Source organism: Homalodisca vitripennis, unplaced genomic scaffold (genome assembly GCF_021130785.1).
Source record: "Homalodisca vitripennis isolate AUS2020 unplaced genomic scaffold, UT_GWSS_2.1 ScUCBcl_94;HRSCAF=1077, whole genome shotgun sequence".
In the NCBI taxonomy this organism is placed as follows: Eukaryota; Metazoa; Arthropoda; class Insecta; order Hemiptera; family Cicadellidae; genus Homalodisca; species Homalodisca vitripennis.
In genome coordinates, this window is record NW_025776233.1 from 281,958 (window position 1) to 297,778 (window position 15,821).

A 15,821-nucleotide genomic window follows, 5' to 3' on the forward strand; every position below is an offset into this window, starting at 1 on the left:
CCCGATTTAAGACTTTTCAGTATCCGCACTTTTCTCGTTTCTTCGTCTTTCTGAAACAACAAAATGTTCAGACATTGCTACCTATTCAAATTTTTCGCTTTACACAAGTGATTACACACAGTAAGTACTTTTAGATGCACTGATTAAATTATGTTTAAATATGTAATTTTTATGTTTATAATTGAACATTAGTAAATATTTTAGCAATTGAAAAAATTGTGATTAATCTCCTGATTTCAATACTTCTTGCAATATAATGACACATTTGCAGCGATTACGCAATATAGTAATCGCCAAACCAACAACCAGAGGCACCCAGATTAAAAAATATAGTATATTATAGGTGAATAAATAAGCCCATTGTGTGTTAGGACAATATAGTCCATAGAAAATATAATGAAGGTAGACAATACTTTGTAGTCTGGGTTTCTCTGAAGTCGATACGATGTAAAGAATCCATCTTCTGCTTCTTCTTTATTAAAATTCACATTGAATCAACCCCTCCCACTACAGGTAAGTTATGTGTAGAAAACTTAGTTGCTCCACTGTGCTTAGATATCGTGTCAAAAACATTGTAGTGCACTTAATCGTGCACATGGTGGGACAATTGGAATACTTCTTCCCCTAGATTACCATTTTTTCATATTTCGTAATCTAAGTTATTTTGATGTCAAAACGATGTAAAGAGTTAGCTTTGAGCTCCTTCATTGACGAATTTCATCAGAAGAACATGACTCCAGTAATTATCAATGTGACAGCGTCGGATTCCAAACGCTGCACAAAGAGGAATATCAACTGGAGCAACTCAGCACTCACATTAGATTCTTATTAGTACATAAACAAGATATTTTATAAATATAATTTATTCTTCAAGCTCCTACTATAAAATTTCCGTATAATTACTGGCTTTCAACCGTATATTGAAATCGGCATGACTCAATCTTAATATAAATATATGTCATAAAGCAAGAGTTTGATAATTTAACCTGATTGAACATACTAAAACAAAAACTTAAATTGGTCAGTAAAATACGTGATAAAAATAACTCTTTTCTTTTAATAAAAACAAATTTTTGTAATTATAGTTAAAATTACCTAAAATCAACTTATATATTTAAAGGAACTTGGAAACTGAACCGCTATGGAACAATAAAAGAGAAAAACAGTGGAACAAATTAGATACTATGCAAAAATTGAAACAAAAATTTATTTCGCTATGCAACTAGCGACGGAAACAAGTCGCATTGTCATCAGTCAATACTATCTGTATAATTACAAAATTAAACTTTGAAACACAGCTTACAAACAAAGTAAAATAAATATCACGATTGGATGTTTTGATACAATTTTGTTTACATTGAATCTGACAAAGAATCAATTTCGCGCCTCGCTGCCAAAGCCGCCTTTAATCTTTAATACCGCCGACCAGCTGTAATTAGTTTCTCTACGTTTTAATTGCCTTTAGCGACTTTAGTTTCCAGTAGATGATGAATGCGTACTTTGTGTGCAGGACATCGGGACAATGTAGAGCCACACAATGACTTTTGTCGGTCAACACGAGTCCATGTTCTTGTACACAATGCAGCACTTGTGTTTGGGTCTAACTGATTATCCTAATATGTTAAACATCAGCACAGCTTTTAATATGCTGTGTAACGATATAGTAGTACATAATGTGGAGTGTTTAGAACCAACAATGATTGAAATACAAGTAATAAAAATGAAATAAGAAGTCAATGATAAATAATGAAAAGGGATGGTCAATAGGACACATTTTGTATAACAACGTCACGTACTTTTATGACCTACACATAAAAGACAAATAGATTGAACACGTTTTGTAATATTCACAGGTAGCATGGTCGTAGTATATACATAAGTCAATTTTTTATTTATTCACTTTGATTCTTAAAATTTTTTTGGCTGTCAACCTATTACGTGAACTACCATTTTCCACATTTCCATACCCTTCTCAATGGGCACAATATATTTAACTGACACATAGATATTACTTGTCTCCAAGATTAAATTTCAAAATGTCTGCTAAATATTGCAATAATAAAATATTAATGTCCGGCTCAATATTGTCACTTAGTTTGTCTATCATCGAGATCTATTATGATGCTCCGTTATTAATCATTATTTCGGATGAATAAAGGAAGAAATATGTTTAGATTTAATGTGTACATTGGAACTATCGTATTAAAATATTATTAAAATCTAAAAGTCTACTTTAAATGTATACTTGAAACTGGTTTACTAGTTTTAAAACTTTAGAAAAACATGCAATGGATGAGAATTTAAACAATAAAAGTAGCAATAAACGCTTTCTTGCTAAATAAAATTAAAAATATACTGGGAACTTCAGTTAAAGTAATTTGGATAATAGAGACACTTGGGCCAACTAGGGTCCATAATTAAAAGATAAAACTAAAAAAGCCCGTAGAGTAATCCAATTAGTTACATCTGATATACTTAAACTGCAGAGCACGACTTGCTTGGGTAACAGAGAGAAGTTAAATGGTTCATTTGTGTTTGGAGACTCTTTTATTGTTTGTAATAGAAGTATTTGATCAACTAAAGATTTGCGGTTAAATGGAGAATTTTGAAATTTAACAATGCAACGAATTCTCAACAAATTTTAAGAAATGTTGGCATTACCTACTAAATTTACTAACAATAAAATGGTCCAATAAAAAAAATAAACTAATTATTTTCTATAATTAAACTCGTGTACAATATATTATACGTAATTTATTCATTTATATCAGATGGTGATATATTGGTATACATATGAACATTATAATGCACATCCGTTTTGAAATAGTGGTTAAGCAAAGTAAAACCTAATTATAATTGAAATGATAAAGGCATCTAAAGTTTTATAAAGATGATAAACGGGAGACACTGTGTAACAGAGACTAGAAAAAGTAAGGAGAAAGTAGTGAAGGAAAGAAAAAGAGAGGAAAAATATTATAGATCAATACATTTTTATGCCTCATGTCTGAAAAATATGCTAAATAGGTAAGTATAATATTAAACAGTTTTAAATATTACGAATAAAAATGCAGAATATAAAGATCTCTTATATTTCAATCTAACTTGAAACAAATTTAATTTAAACTTAGAAATGTTTAATCTTAAACATAAATAGAAGTACTGCTCTAGATTCAATTATCAAGTTATAAGTTTTAAAGTTTCTTTGCAATAAACGAAATGCAAAATAATGTGTAAATAATTATTATTAAACCTTATCTATTTTGTTTTAGCTGTGAGAGCTCTTTTTAATGTAAAAATAATTTCCTAAAATTACACAATTTTGAAAAATAGTAAGCAGTTAATTGTTTATAATTTCCAACAAATAACATCACTTCTTCTCTACATCCTTTGTAAATAATATATTTTAATTTATATAAATAAACAATATTATTCGATTTATTATGGAGCAGCGCACACTTCAGATACCATGAACAGAAAACCCTAGGGATTCCCTTTCAATTTTTATTAATTATACACATTATTAAATTTGTATTAAAAATAATGATTAAGATGGTATGATACAATATACTTCAATTCATAATAAAGGAGGCTTAATATTAAATGGAACGGAACATTCATTTAATATTCTGCGGAAATTAACGAACGTTTTTTTTCTTTTAGTTGTTAAGAAGTTTAATCTTGTGCCGATGCACAGTAAAAGGGCTCCTCTCTGCAGATTTGCTGACGGTGTCAATGTCACCAGTAACAAGACCATGAAACTAGCAAAGAAGCGTTTATATTCGAGATCTCTGACAGATTTCCCTGATTGAATGCGTGATCCTTAAAGAACTACGATTACAGAGTATATATACATGTATATTACATTCCGTGAATGCATGAATGTTTATCCCTGCCGATGAATTCCATCCTTCCTGTTCATTTTGTTTCAAATGACACTCCGCGATATCAGAGAAAATGCCAACGTTGATTTCCTCGTCAGTGTTCCACCTTCGCCAGTGCGTGAGTGACATGTTATTTGTTCGCTTGCTCCAGTGTACTGGCATCGCTCGGGTTCAATTCGTGGGTTTGCTTGATGCTTACATATTTGAGTGCTAGACCAATAATGCACTTTTTAGTTTTCAGGTATTTTTATTGTTAGGTTTTTTCACGGCTGAATAAAAGGGTAGATTTCAACCATATAAATATAGTGCTATAAATTTTTTTCATATAACGACGGACGGAAAATGTCTGAAATCCTACCCTCTTTTCAATTCTTCTATTGTCAATAACAAACCAGAAAACAAACAATTTATGGATGTAAAATAAATGCTCTTTCAATAACTTTAGATATTAAAATATGATATAAATTATAAATATTGCCTGTTAAATGCGTAGCATTTCTGGTGTTAGTAATCACGCCCCAGCCCGCAATATGGATTTAATGAGCCTTACAGAAACCCACACGAATATTAATCTACACCCTTTAAATTAATTAATGTGCAATATACAAAGTGCGTGGATACGAACTAATTTTGGATTAAATATTAATTATAATTAAAAGTTAGGATTCTTCAGTTAGAACAACAATAATTATATAAAACTACTGCCCCTCACACGTTTCTTTAAAATGGTTGTTTCTTTACCAAAAACATGTTATATTGTGCACGGTATATGTTGTAATGGTGTAAATTATACTGATATATTAATAATTTTTAAATAGTTATAGTTTATGCAATTTAAATATTGATTTGTGTACACCAAAGTGGGATATTAAAAAGCACTCTTTTATTTGGAATAAGATAGGATGAACTTTAAATATCTACATATACTCACTTAAAAGATTTTTACATCATATCTTATTCTGACATATGATCAGACGTCGGCTTTAAGTTGTACATAATACATATCTTACCCATTGTAACACAGATATGAAGAATTGATATAGTTATATTTAATGGAGGAAATCACATTTCGAAGCTTCAGAAACTTCGGTAAGACGAATGTACGGTACTCCAGGACAAGTTAAGAATTGAAGTTGATCCAACACAAGCTAAATGAACTGACATTAATTTTCAAAGAGGTCACATTCTTCTAACGTCCGATTTCAATGTTAATATTATACTTAGTATTTGTTGTTTATTAAAGTGATTATCTCAAAAGCATTTGTATGCATATTTTTTATTTATGTACACAAAATTACAGCTGACCGTTATCCCGTTAATTATAGTTTCTGAGTATGTCTTTTACAAGAAATTGTAGTATCTATTTTGAATATATACTTTATTATTTTATTAAAACAAATCTAATGTTTGAATGCTATTTCGATAAGATAATTTGTTAGGGTACAATAAAGTGAGCCCAGTCCGAGTAAAAGTAAATCCCGCAACGGGATCACGTTTGATCATAAAACGAGTATTCTCTAAACTGCTTTCGACTTTATTTGCTCCGGAGATTGCGTTTAGTACTTTGTTTTACTTTATACATACATTGGCCCGTTATGTTTGTTGATGGGAAGAAACGTATCTTACATATTGTTTTTCAAAAATGTATTTTTATTTAGTCGCATGTTTATAATTTTGATGTAGTTCAGATGTTTTAGGTGCAGCCTATTAGACCAATACCACTTCCAAGAAATGTACAACATTTTTCTTATTCGACAAAAAATAAGTTAATAACATAGTTTCACCATTAATAAAAATGTTATATTTACTTCAACATCAATTAAATATCATCTAAATTTTCCGGTTTCGACCAATTCGAAACCTGCTGAAAATTTTTATTATTTAAATAGTTTACACAGTGAGTCCATTAACCCTGTAAAGTGACAAATACTCGTTAAAGAATTAAACCAATCCCTAGCAGTGAGTAGATACGATATTTAGTCTAAATTTATTAGACAATTCGGTAGTTTTGGTGTTTACAATTATCCCTGCAATATTACATACTGAGTACGGCCACAATATGGAACTCTTACGATATATAAAAATAATAAGTCCTGTAACCATCAATACAGCATCATGCGCGATACTGGTGGGTTCAAAATCTGTTTTACTAAGATACAATTTTCACGAATTAATTGTTGTACTTGTAGCAGTTTTAATAGGAAAGAATTAGTTTCCATGATTTCAATATGGAAAAATGGTTGGAGAAAATCATTATTTCGGTTAGAAAGTCATAACATGAAACAGTTGGTAATCCAGCCGGTGGTAATTGGTTTGTTGATTAAAGGTAGAGTGTAGAAGATTGGGATTCTGGTAGTTTAGGTTTCAGTAAAAATTATGACTTTTTTTTTAAATCCCTCTTCTGGACCACGGATATAAACGATATTTCTGATTTCTTTGTTGTGTTTTGCTGTGAGATCTTTAGTTTGTTTAATACTACGCGGTATAGTATCATGTACCGCGTCAAGCGTGCATGGTGTTTCATGAGTAACTAAAAGTCTACATATACAATCTTTCTTTAGATTTTATTTCACATGATGTATTGAAATTGTTTCATTGAACTGGGTTTCATAGTGGAGTTTGAATAACAATGTAAAATAAAAATTATGGGACTGTGTGTGTTGAAGTAGTTAGACAACATGTGATACTGCTACATCACATTCATTAAAGTCTTTTGAAAACATTGTTCATTATATGATTTATTCGTTGCTATTATGGTTACCCATAAGACCTATTCAAAAGAGTTCACCAACTCTCAACCGAAATCCCATTGAGCGACAGTAAATTTAGTGAAATCGATGTTCCTTAGATATAACTGAAGTATTACACAAAACATAATTTGTGTAGTTAAGCTCTTTCTTTAGATATCATGCTGACACATGACAGGTGTACAAACAGAAAGAATTCCAACAGACTGAAATTAGATTTTCTAGCTTCTCGAATATTATAGAAGAGCTTTATCGTAATTTTGCTTGTATTAAACTTTATTAATTGTTATATTTGAGTCATTGATACTATGGTTAGTACTATATCTACATTGCTTCACTTCCACTTAATATAAAAACAATCAGGTTGATGTAAATGTCCCGTTGAACATATTTTCGCACCCTACATTAAGTGACAATTTTTTGACACGAACATTATAAAATGGAGAATTGTCAGTGAGAGGGTTATGTGATACTATGTTTCACCTTGAGTTCAACATATTACCTTTACGTAACATCTAAAGTAGAGGTCGTAATTAATTTTCATTGCTATGCGCGCCCTCACAGTCTAGGATATTCCGTGTATAAGAAAAAATGATTTAGAGACAAATAAATATATTTGACTATGTAGTTGTGGATATGTTTTGCCCTTGTATGTCTATAGCAATAAATATAAAATTGACTAGCAATAAAGTAAAATGTATTCTGATGTAACATCTCCATGATGTATCGAAACATACGTGAGCACAATAATTATAGTTATAATAGAAAGTTAAAAATGTCCAATTTCAAGCTTCGAAGGCTTCATTACAAATTCAATGGATTAAAAATATACATTCTAATAATAAATATAGGGTTGCCATTCTCTTTTACTTTGCCCGATTTTGTAATGATATAAATCTATATTATGTTTAAATATATTTAAACGCCTTTTATTAATTAATTACTCTCTGACATTCGCCTTTCGGTCTGGGTCAGTCTTTGTACAGATAATCGTGTAGGGCTATCACATCGACGTGTGATATCTAATATAACGGAATATATTGAAATGCCTAGATATAGTATCATGAATTTAAATATCTTGGGAAATACCTCGAAATTTAACAATAATCTAAACAATTGATTGATAGTCTTAATGATGATGGGGGTAATATTAGTTAAAAACAAATTAAACCACTTAAGATTATATGGGCATTTAAGAAATATACACTGGTTCCAGTGTATATTTCTGCAGAACTCAAACAGAAAGTGGCTGTCCATAGTTGCCACTGTTGCGATAATCATCTAATGTATGTTTTCTGTTATACTGCAAGAGCGCTGCTCGTAATTTTAACATCTTCATTTTAAATCGCCTTACAATTTATGCAATTTGCTTATCGCATTTATATTGTACGTTTAACTACATGAATATGTATAAAAATATTTAGATTATTTACATATATATATATATATATATATATATATATATATATATATGTAAATAATCTAAATACACATATATATTTATTGACATATACGTATTTACATATATATATTTATATATATATATATATATATATATGTGTGTGTGTGTGTGTGTGTGTGTGTGTGTGTGTGTGTGTGTGTGTGTGTGTGTGTGTGTGTGTGTGTTGTGTGTGTGTGTGTGTGTGTGTGTGTGTGTGTGTGTGTGTGTGTGTGTGTGTATTAAGCTCGTTTAAACTCATGTGTGACATAATGGAGGCACATAAAAATTATTTATTAAATTGTGATTCACGCAACTTCACTATATAATAGTAAATTTGAATGCTTCTCTGAGGCACAACAAATTGGTTACCATTTATAAAAATGTAAAAAAATAGATTACAGTCTGGTAAAAGATTTATATTTTTGACCATGAATGTTTTATTAATTAACTGCCTTTCATGTTTATAACCTGCAGTATATTCCAATACTGCGTATACCGTCTTTTTCTACATGACTGGCAGCAGTTTGTGTATTTGACTTGTTTTTGATTGCCAATAATGAACTATACCTTAATACAAACCTTTAATATTGCATATTTTGGTCGAGGAGATTGAAAAATTGACTAGAGTATGTACCTGCCTTAGTAGATAAAACATCAAATTAGCTTATGTTAGTTTACACTCTTGTAAGTATTCTTTGTATTTAAATTCAAATATCTGCAGTTTGAGCTAATCTGATCTACAACATTCGGATCGCAATTGGAATGGATTTTAAAAATTTCAGTGCATTTCGAGTAAATATTACATTTTGGTAAAAACAAGCAGCCTTTTATATTTTCCTTATACAAAATTATTAATGGTATATAGTTATAGAGAGCTCTTACAAATAAATAATGTCAGTGGTAAAAAAAACCTAAACAATGTTTTTTTAAATACAAAAAATAATATAACATGATTAGTCCCTACACACAACGTAGGTATGGTCGGAATGGTTGACTTTAGGAGCTACTATTGCACCTTTATACCCAAAATGAAGTAACCAAGTACTTTGGACGTCCTCTAACCTCTAATCACAAATAATTATCGATTGTGCGATTCAAAGAACTGTCTGTTAGATATAGTAATTCTCATTAACACAATTTTAGCAGTTTAGTTTGTTTGTATTTTTTATTTATATAGTACTTCATTTTAAATATTTAAATCACACAAAGCGCAGCTGTGGTGGGAGGGGTTGTTGCAATCTAATTGTAGGGATGGGTTACAGTTCTTTCTCCTCTTAGTGCTGGAGATCTTACATGTGCCTCTTACTAGTGCCTCTTACATCTGGAATCTTTCGCGGCCACCGACTCTGAAATCCGGAGTAACGTTAATCGCCGACCTATCTTTTGATCTCTTAAGTTGAACATGACCATAGATTCTAGTTGGGGCGCTAAGAGGAAACTCAGCTGGAGCTACATCGAAAATTTACACATATTTCAAAAGAACTGAAATTTAGTTATAAAATTATCCTACGTTCACTAAATTTACAAGCTTACTTCCAAAGTATTTGTATATGTAGTATATGTCTGTTAGTAAATGTTTGAAAAACATAAAGCTACTTGGTAAAAGCATAGCAAATAGATTATTGATACGACAATAAAAAAAACATTAACCATGCGTCCCAAGTTTCATGTTTAATATTTTACAGAAGTAGTACTGTCTTTGACATGTATAGTATGTATCATAAATGCGGTTATTTAAGTACTTAAGAAACGGTTTCAGTAAAACTTCGCTATTATTTGAAAAAAAAACGTTATTCAAGTTCAGTTATCAGTTTATCCAAAATTGGATTATGTGTGTGTGTTGTAAATATTTCAAAATATATTTACCTATTTCCAAATATAAATAATACATCAAGTAAATTTTTTAATGCCTAAACATTTTGTAGATAGATTAAATATTGAAAAGGTGCTTTTATTTCAATAAAAGTTATATAACCGATAAGAAGTACTGTTTTTATGACTTTGACATTTTCGAGCACTTAATAACTTTTCTTTGACGTCAAAAATACGGCTCTCGTAGTGATTGGCAGCAATCTCTGCCATTGACGTCTGTTTGATGGCGAATATTGCACTCTTGCTTTAATATAAACTTTTGCATCTGTTATATTTGAACAATATCGGAATGGGTGTATCCGACATGTTTGTGGTTTCCTGTTATTGTTTCCTTATTTCTACTTTTACTTCCTCATAATTATCTGAAAACTGTATTGGAAGGATTCCTTTCAATCAATTCAAGTCGATGTTTTGACGGTAATGCATTTAAAATAAGTAAATTATTGAATAATATTGAATCTAATACTCTATTATTATTTTGGTCAGTTATGAATTCGTATTTCTAATCTTGATCCTGTTCTTAAACACACAAAATACATTAGCCAGTCACTGAACGTGGATTAAATTGGAAATCCTAAACGTCACTAACAACCGTTATAAGTTCAGTGGTTAGGGCTAATAAAAAAGGAATATAGTGGACAGACACAAAATATAAATTAATTAATGTTATATAAACCTATATCCAAGCGTAATCAATATGTAATCCTTATAGACACAGTAGCCATAATATAGGTTTATTGGAAGTAAATATTTTACATATTGAAATGACACTAAAGTATCCATTGGAATAATACGTCTTGTGATAAAAAAATATATGTAAAATAAGCAACACATGAAATAAATTAAAATTAGGTTATATATCCGTAATAATACGTTATTTGGATCTAACTACCACCCAAAGCTGTGGAGTCTCTTCAAGGGTATAGTTAGAATTTCTGAACAGTTTCTTACGGTGGACGTGTCACAATATTTGTGCTGTTGAAGTGGAGTTAAACTTTTTCGATCATAACATTTTACTAATATTTAGTTTTGACATGTAAATTATGGTTTTGTGTTTGTATCTGGTAACATTTAGTACGTTCAAGAGTAGAAATATCAAACTTTGTTAGCTTTAACAAATCTTAACCTTAAAAACCAAACTGATCGAATCTACATTTGGAAATAATATAAACATATCTAACCTTACTCCTTATATAGAACTAATTGTTTGGGTGGCTGGGGGGGTGGGTCCTGAATTTTTATTCAACCTGTATTAGAGATTTGAAATTTTGCATTCAACCCTCAACGAAGGCCTTTACGCGACACAGAATGTGACGTATTCTTAACAAGATTCGTGAATAAACATATAACACATACTTTTCTTCAAGATAAACTTAAAAACAGCTAAACATAAACAAACGACTGCTAGCAGTAAAATTACGCTTTAAAAATAAAAAATAAATTTGAGAGTATTTAGTACTTAAAAGAATTATATATTTGACAAATATTCATGGTAAAATATTACTCATTTGTCTGAAAACTGAAATATTTTAAGGGATATAAATAGATATGTTGGAAACTGTATAGAAATATGACGTAATTGCGTAAATGCGTTAAAAATTTACACGGGAAGAGGAACATTAAGCTGATTGTCGAGGGACTGGGAGATGTAAGTCCTGTCATTTAGTCATCAGTCATCAACACGAGAGCTGAATGTAACATTGTGGAAGCTCTTCGGATTTACAGCATGTCATCGCTAATGGAGACAGAATATATCGCTATTGGTACGTTGTTAAAAATGCATATTGATACAATACATAATGAAGGAAATATTTATGAAAGAGAGTGCAGTATGTTTTCCCAGGTTATTAATAATTAAATTGGAAATTTTAACGTTAAAGTGTATTCGTAAATATTAAATACACATATATTTGTGTAAGCGAGAAAGAAAGTAACATTTTTAAGGAACATGGAATAATATTTTACATTTTTGACTCCATTTCATTTCAATTGTTGAAAGCTATTAAGTTTAGACTATACAAATAATTACATCATTATTAAATGTTTTTTTACCATCATTAATGATTTTAGGTACAATTTACTTTAGGTTTTTTTCATTTTTATCAATATAACATATATATCATAGGTTATGAATACAGATCTAATATAACAATATTGGGTTGCTATAATTATTTTTAATGTATCACTTTGAAGAGTCCAAATAACAATTACGCAGGTTAAACTATCACTATTGATTAAAAGCGTAAAGTAAGTAGTCCGCCTTTAAAATTCAAGACATTTTAATGAAATAGAATTTTCTATATATAAAGCCAATTAAATATTATTTGGTGACAATCAAGTTTTCTTAAAGCTCACACATTTGTATGTACAATATTACAACAAATGTAAATATTCCTATGTAATGTAAATTATGTTTTGTAGGCAAACATTACAAAAGTTAGGACTGAATTTTAAGATGATTCATTGCCAAATTCCTCACGAACTTATATGGCTGATACTTATATTCATTTCTCCTAATTTCGTAATTACGGCAAAAATTAAAAAATCATGAAATGTTAAATATTGTAATTAGAACATTCATACGCTTTTCGAATTACTTTAATTGTTAGGAATTCGTAATGAAGATCACGTTTCAAATCTAAAATTATTTTAATATTTTATGAAAACTTTGTAACTGATATACTGAAAAATATAACACTAAATGTTTCAAGTCCTTCTTTAAGCAATATAACATTTTAGAGAGAGATATAAGTGTGAAGAACATTGCAGAGGGAGGTGAGACAATGAAGGACAAATTACAAAAGAATTGTGAAGCCTGGGAAGGGCATGGGATGTGGATCTTCTCCTTTGGTATGTCTACTTTTGTACATATATATATGTGTGCGCGTGCGTGCGTGCGTGCGCGCGCGCGCGCGCGCGTGTGTGTGTGTGTGTGAGTTAGTGTCGTGTATGTGTATATATGTGTCCTATTTAGTTTGAACATTTTGTTTTAAATTATTCACATGTAAGATTGTCATTACAATTCCCGCTAAAATTTGGGGACAAAGATTTAATTATTAAACAACAGATCACCGTTATTAAACAGATAAAAACTGGCTCTTTGTTTTGGCAGTGAGGTGTGAAATTGCTTCTCCGTTCTATTTAATATAAGCACTTTCTCGTCGAAGCATGCGATAAAATTTATGTTATCTGTCCTTATATTGTAGAAATACCCTCTAGATTTCTTTCGCATGACAGTTTAAACAATGCTGTCAAAACGTTAGTAACAATACTATGTAGACATTAAAATATTACAACATAATCATATTTTTAATTATATTAAGTACTATTTTACTTATATTTATAGCCTTGGAAACATAGATGAAGCATGCCATTAACATCACTTCTTATTTAAATCTTATTTGTAATAACCTTTAAAGCACAGAGGTTATTGTAATATTAAAATTAGAAGGTTTAGCAATATGTTTTTTATTTAAAATACTTAGAAAAGACAATGCTACTATTTAGCTTTTGATACAGACTTTTGTAAAAGCCAACGTACATGTTTTTTCATAAGACCTTTATAGGCTATATGTACATATTGATTAGGATAAAAAAAACTCTACTTTGGTATTATAAATAACTTAGGGACAAACGTATATTACAATGGTCAAAAATAGACGATTTATTGCCCATTTAGTCTTCTCGAATCTGTGTACATATATATATATATATTATATATATATATATATATATATATATATATATATATATATATATATATATAATATATATATATATATCCTTATATATATATCCTTACATATATATCCTTATATATATATATATATATATATATTATATATCTCCTTATATATATATATATATATATCTCCTTATATATATATATTTATATAAGGATTATGACATAATATATCTAAAATAAGCTTACTTCAACTCAAAAATTACATTACGTCTTTAATTTTAAGTGTCTTCGTCTTAAGGATTGCTCCAAACCGTCTTAAATATTATATTTTTACTCAAATCATCGGGAAAAAATTCAATAAATTACCATGGAATGTCGGAAGGAAAATTTAATTTTATTAAAATTGTTTTACTCTACAACTTCCGGATCCCAAAACACTATTCCTTAAACTTACATCTAAAGTGGATCAGGAAATTAGTATAGCTTTCAATTACTATAAATTACCTCAGGAGTGTTTAGAATGTCTTTAATTTTAATTGTCTTCGTCTTAAGGATTGCTCCAAACCGTCTTAAATATTATATTTTTACTCAAATCATCGGGAAAAAAATTCAATCACTTAGCATGGAATGTTGGAGAGAAAATTTAATTAAATTAAAATTGATTTACTCTACAACTTCCGGATCCCAAAACACTATTCTTTAAACTTATATCTAAAGTGGATCAGGAAATTAGTATAGCTTTCATTTACTATAAATTACCTCAGGAGTGTTTAGAATGTCTTTAATTTTAATTGTCTTCGTCTTAAGGATTGCTCCAAACCGTCTTTAATATTATATTTTTACTCAAATCATCGGGAAAAAATTCAATCAATTAGCATGGAATGTTGGAGGGAAAATTTAATTTAATTAAAATTGATTTACTCTACAACTTCCGGATCCCAAAACACTATTCTTTAAACTTATATCTAAAGTGGATCAGGAAATTAGTATAGCTTTCATTTACTATAAATTACCTCAGGAGTGTTTTAGAATGTCTTTAATTTTAATTGTCTTCGTCTTAAGGATTGCTCCAAAACCGTCTTAAATATTATATTTTTACTCAAATCATCGGGAAAAAATTCAATCAATTAGCATGGAATGTTGGAGAGAAAATTTAATTTAATTAAAATTGATTTACTCTACAACTTCCGGATCCCAAAACACTATTCCTTAAACTTACATCTAAAGTGGATCAGGAAATTAGTATAGCTTTCAATTACTATAAATTACCTCAGGAGTGTTTAGAATGTCTTTAATTTTAATTGTCTTTGTCTTAAGGATTGCTCCAAACCGTCTTAAATAATTTATTTTTACTCAAATCATCGGGAAAAAATTCAATCAATTAGCATAGAATGTTGGAGGGAAAATTTAATTTAATTAAAATTGATTTACTCTACAACTTCCGGATCCCAAAACACTATTCTTTAAACTTATATCTAAAGTGGATCAGGAAATTAGTATAGCTTTCATTTACTATACATTACCTCAGGAGTGTTTAGAATGTCTTTAATTTTAATTGTCTTCGTCTTAAGGATTGCTCCAAACCGTCTTAAATATTATATTTTTACTCAAATCATCGGGAAAAAATTCAATCATCTAGCATGGAATGTTGGAGGGAAAATTTAATTTAATTAAAATTGATTTACTCTACAACTTCCGGATCCCAAAACACTATTCCTTAAACTTACATCTAAAGTGGATCAGGAAATTAGTATAGCTTTCAATTACTATAAATTACCTCAGGAGTGTTTAGAATGTCTTTAATTTTAATTGTCTTTGTCTTAAGGATTGCTCCAAACCGTCTTAAATAATTTATTTTTACTCAAATCATCGGGAAAAAAATTCAATCAATTAGCATGGAATGTTGGAGGGAAAATTTAATTTAATTATAATTGATTTACTCTACAACTTCCGGATCCCAAAACACTATTCTTTAAACTTATATCTAAAGTGGATCAGGAAATTAGTATAGCTTTCATTTACTATAAATTACCTCAGGAGTGTTTAGAATGTCTTTAATTTTAATTGTCTTCGTCTTAAGGATTGCTCCAAACCGTCTTAAATATTATATTTTTAATCAAATCATCGGGAAAAAATTCAATCAATTAGCATGGAATGTTGGAGGGAAAATTTAATTTAATTAAAATTGATTTACT